Source organism: Mauremys mutica, chromosome 3, assembly GCF_020497125.1.
Source record: "Mauremys mutica isolate MM-2020 ecotype Southern chromosome 3, ASM2049712v1, whole genome shotgun sequence".
NCBI classification, from domain to species: Eukaryota; Metazoa; Chordata; order Testudines; family Geoemydidae; genus Mauremys; species Mauremys mutica.
The window spans coordinates 169,753,156-169,758,838 of record NC_059074.1 but is presented as its reverse complement, the minus strand read 5'-3'; positions in this window follow the sequence as shown (position 1 = coordinate 169,758,838).

Sequence of the window (5,683 nt, the reverse complement as noted above, 5' to 3'; positions counted from 1 at the left end):
CCCAGCCTGGGTCAACAGACTCACACTAGCAGGGCTTTCACCAGCTTGCTAAAAAGAGCAGTGTGAACATTACAGCTTAGGCTGTTCAGGATCTCTCACCCGCCGATGACCCCCCTGCCTGAGCTGCAGCACCCACACTGCTATTTTAACATGCTGGCTGGAGCCCTACTAGCTCAACTCTGTCTACCTGAGCTGGGAGGCTTACTCCAACTGCAGTGTAGACAGACCCTCAGGGGCTATTACAAGCTAGTGCAATCTAGATCAGCCCTGAGGGTGCCCTAAAATGGGCTATTCCTAGGTAGGGGCAGGACTTAAACGCCAAAGACTATAAAAATGCAGATGTAGGGCCCAGTCCAAACCCACTGAACTGACTGGGAATGTTTCCATTGACATTAGTGGATTTTGAATCAGACCCATAATGTAGAATAATAATACCAACTCTTGTAACAGGTTTTTAATCAAATGCACCTGGTAATTGCTAATACTGTTATAACCAATTTTAAAAATAGCCTTGCTCTCTCTATATATATTTTGCCTAGCTATGTTTAATGGCTGAGAAGCACTCCTGGCTCAACCAGGCATGAGATCAAATAAAACCTTTAAACTTTGCCTTTGTTATCGGCAGCTCATTTAGTGGCACCCGAATTCAGAGAAGTTTAATTGAAAGTACAACTGTTAATGTGTAACCAAGCACTCTGATTTCGTTCTCATAATAACTGAAGGACAAAAGTTTCACTTGTCATGGCTATTTCTAAATAGTGACCCTCTATCTGGCTAGACAGAAAAATATATGTCAAAAAATAATATAGAATACTTGTCTGACAGCTTTTATGAATATGCATGTCGGGAGAAATTACCAGAGACTACAGCTCCAGGTGTTTGCAGAAATAATATAGGAAACTCTGATTGTAGAATGGTTCTGGTGCATTAAGGTCATACTGAGCATCATAATGGTTAACAAATGAGATCTTGCAAAGCTTTCTAACTTAAGTCTTAATGATATTATATAAGCAACATGGATTTAAAAACTGAACAAAACCTGTAGGGCAGATTCTCAGCTACTGTAAATTATCATAGCTCCACTGATACTGACATAATGCTATGACAATTTAGGCCAGATGAGGATCTGCCCCCTAAAATTCATCTCTGCAAAAGTGCTCAGAGGGCAGGACACCCACCAGCAATTCCATGCTTCTTAGAAACAACTCTGCATTCCTGTATGCCTGCCCTCCCTGCCCCATGGACGGAGAGGAGATTATGGACAAAAACCTAGTCCCAGTGATGTTTGTTGTTTCAGTGGGGCCAGGCTGGGACTTGTCCTTACGCCAGCCTTGCAAAAATCTACCTTCCCACTTGCCCAGAATAAGTAGTAGTTTTGTGTAAGCAAAATAACATTGATTATAATGAAAACATGAATTAATCTTCATGGTACAGGATGGGTGAGTAGATTCACTAGTCTGGACTGGCTTATACCCTTTAAATATATTCTTTGGGTGATGAATATGATCTTCAGCCATGTCTTTTATCCATTTTACTCCCACTGAGTGTACCCATCAAGATGCATCGTCACTGCAGGTACATCATTTACAAGGATGTTCTGCCTCTGAAAGGTTTTTAATATTTTCTCTGATATAAAACGTGCCCATTGACAATACTTGTTGTTACATACTGCAGCTTATGCTCATGCTGCATCTTCACCAATAACTTACCTTACTGGACAGAAGTGATTGAAGTGGTTTGTGATTATTTTTTAGGGCTAGCCGAAAAAGGGGGCGGAATTAACAAATATTTTGTAATGTGAAAATCAGAAATTAAACATGTCTTGACTAGCTTAGGACTGGTTGGAAAATGGAGGGGGAAAGTTGTGGAAATGTCAAAATATTTTCTCACTTTTTAATTTTGAACCAGTCCTAGTGATTTTCAAGGGGAAATGAATTGGAGGGAAATAGTTTTTCTACTTAGAATCAAAAACATCCTTATAAAAGAAGATGTTCGTGTTTAATTTTTTAAGTCTGTCCAGTATAAAGGAATATGTAGTCAGCAGTGAAATTGCAGCTATTTCTAATCATTATTGTGGTTGACATGCGGCATATGTTTATGGAATAATCAATGAATAACATGAAAAAGTAGGGTTTTTTTTCCTGTTTTTGATACACTGTTTACGTCAAAGTAAAACAGATGTGTGGTAAAAGAACAAAGCTCTATATCCCTGATTGCTGTTCTGATTTTTAAGTTTTTAAACATGGCTATTATACCTACAGATACTGTACGCACGCACACATAAGATTTATACATACAGAGTCAAATAATTCTTTAATGATTTCAACCTTGTTGTCAGCTTTAGGATGCTGAAATAGTTGATACCCCTGAACATGAATTTATAAACTGAAAGTCAGATTGGTCGATAGTTGACAACTTTGTTTTGGATAGGAGCCATTTTTAGGAAAAGGATTGTTTACTTAACCAGGGAAGTTTGCCTGTAGTGCATATACATCAGAATTGTTTATTATTGCAACCCAGATGCACATTAATTATGTGATTTGAATGACTGGGTAACGTCAACCCCTCAGGCTTTGCGTGTCAGAATGTCATCGTGTACTGCGCAAACTGACCCGTGAAGTGCATGTTCGTACATTAAAGGTTAAAAGAAGACTGTCCTCCATCTCCACCCTAACCCTTTCATGGTGGCTACAGTTCAGACTTGTGTCTCAAGTGGATCGGTGCACTTTGATATACAAAGAAGTGCAGCAGCCTTGCTTCAATTTCACTTCTATGTTGTGATTGCCCGTGAAAGATCATCTGTCATTGTGAGTTCTTGTAACCCATTTGAAAATAAGGTCAAACAATTTGTTCAGAGATGAACACAAGTATAAACACACTGTAAATATTTGAGGATGAGTTTTATGGCATTTTGTGAGCCACACACAAAACCTCACAAATAAAATTGCCGTATGTAAAAAGAAATTGGAAGCTTACACATGATTTGAGGCTTTGGTGGATATTCATCATAATTAGGGACATTTGTTTGTTTTGATATTGTGTTAAGAAAAACGAACTAGGGCTGCTGATTAATCGCAGTTAACTCGCAATTAACTCAAAAAAATTAATCGTGATTAAAAAATGAATTGCGATTAATCGCACTGTTTAACTATAGAATACCAACTGAAATTTATTAAATATTTTTCATGTTTTTCTACATTTTCAAATATATCAATTTCAGTTACAACACAGAATACAAAGTGTACAGTGATCACTTAAAATTATTTTTGCTTAAAAATATTTGCACTTAAAAATGATAAACCAAAGTAGTATTTTTCAATTCACCTCATACAAGTGCTGTATTGCAATCTCTTTATCATAAAAGTGCAACTTCAAATGTAGGGTTGTTGTTTTTTTTGTTACATATCTGCACTTAAAAACAAAATAATATAAAACTTTAGAGCCTATAAGTCCACTCAGTCCTACTTCTCATTCAGCCAATTGTGAAGAGAAACAAGTTTGTTTACATTTACAGGAGATAATACTGTCCACTTCTTAATTACAATATCACCTGAAAATGAGAACAGGCATTTGCATAGCACTATTGTAGCTGGCATCCCAAGGTATTTATGTGCCAGATGCACTAAAAATTCCTATGCCTCTTCATGCTTTAGCCATTGTTCCAGAGGACATGCTTCCATGCTGATGATGTACATTTAAAAAAAAATGTGATAATTAAATTCGTGACTGAACTCCTTGGGGGAGAATTGTATGTCTCCTGCTCTGTATTTTACCTGCATTCTGCCATATATTTCATGTTATAGCAGAATCGGATGATGACCCAGCATATGTTCTTCATTTCAAGAACACTTTCACAGCAAATTTGAAAAAATGCACAGAAGATACCAATGTGAAATTTCTAAAGATAGCTACTGCACTCAACCCAAAATTTAAGAATCTGAAGTGCCTTCCAAACTCTGGGAGGGATGAGGTGTGGAGTACGCTTTCAGAAGTCTTAAAGAAGCAACACTCTGATGTGGAAACTACAGAACCCAAACCACCAAAAAGGAAAATCAACCTTCTGCTGGTGGTATCTGATTCAGATAATGAAAATGAACATGCGTTGGTCCGCACTGCTTTGGATCGTTATCGAGCAGAACCCGTCATCAGCATGGACACATGTCCTCTGGAATGGTGGTTGAAGCATCCAGGGACATATGAATCTTTAGCACATCTAGCAGGTAAATATCTTGCAATGCTGGCTACAATAGCGCCATGCAAACACCTGTTCTCACTTTCAGGTGACATTGTAAACAAGAACTAGGCAGCATTATCTTCTGAAAATGTAAATAAATTTGTTTGTCTGAGCGATTGGCTGAAGTAGGACTGAGTGGACTTGTCGGCTCTAAAGTTTTACATTATTATATTTTTGAATGTGCAGGGGTTTTTTGTACATAATTCTATATTTGTAAGTTCAACTTTCACGATAAAGAGATTGCACTACGGTACTTGTTAGGTGAACTGAAAAATACAAATATTTGTAATCAGAAATAAAGTGAGCACTGTATACTTCATATTCTGTTCTGTAACTGAAATCAATATATTTGAAAATGTAGAAAACATCCAAAAATTTTAAATAAATGGTATTCTATTATTGTTTAACAGTGCGATTAATTGCACGATTAATTGCGATTAATTTTTTTAATCACCTGACAGCCCTAAAATGAACATTGGAAGAGCTCCAGCAGATAGGGTCTATTACAGCTGGTTGCATGGTTCCCTCAGGGGATGAAGGCCTGATGCTGCTGAGCCACTTTGTGCATAAAACTCACGTTGATTTGGTCATTATTTATTATTATTACAGTGGAACCCAAAGACCCCATTCAGAAACAGGACCTCCTTGTTCTAAGTGCCACAAAACGTATTTCACAAGACAATCTTTACCCCAAACAGTTTATAGTCTAAGGCGCCTGCAAGGAGCTTCATATGGGTAGACCCCATATTAATTCAGTGGGGATCCACATGATTGCAGAGATCTGCCCTTGCAGAGCTAATAGCAGGTTCAGCGCCTAACAAAGACCAGATGTGATGGGAAAGCAGCACACCAAAGAGAGGAGGGACAGTGGTTATTAATACAGGATATGAGTGAGACTCTATAACAATACTGTGAATTCAGTTTTCTCTCAGACTCATGCAACACCCTATAGGTGAGCAATAATGGGCTTGCCTGGGTGCAAATGATACCCAAATTTGGCCCTAAATCTCTGTCCCTTTTTCTCCATCCTGCTGCAGTCCCTCAGATGTTAGAATAAGTTGCATTAATTCACAAATGTCTTGCATAGCCATGGATAAGTGAGATAATGTATTGTTGTTATTTCACAAAATCTAATACAAAGTTAATGAAAAAAAACAATCCTTGGCACTGCAGGAGCTGTGAAACTTTATATAGTTAAAAGAAAATAGGGTAATACACAGCAGGTCTGAGCTGTTTAACATTTTAAAAAATTCCCCTAACCATGTAAGGCCTCTGACATTTTTCTTTCTACTGAAGCACTCCAAAACATTATATATCACACACAAAACTAGGTTAAAATAACATAAGCCAAGAAGAACTGAGGCTGAAATTTTGCCCTTTGCTTATCCTGTTATGCCTAGGTCTCATGTCTCTCATCTTACATAAGGTCACTCTTTGTACTCAGCCCCC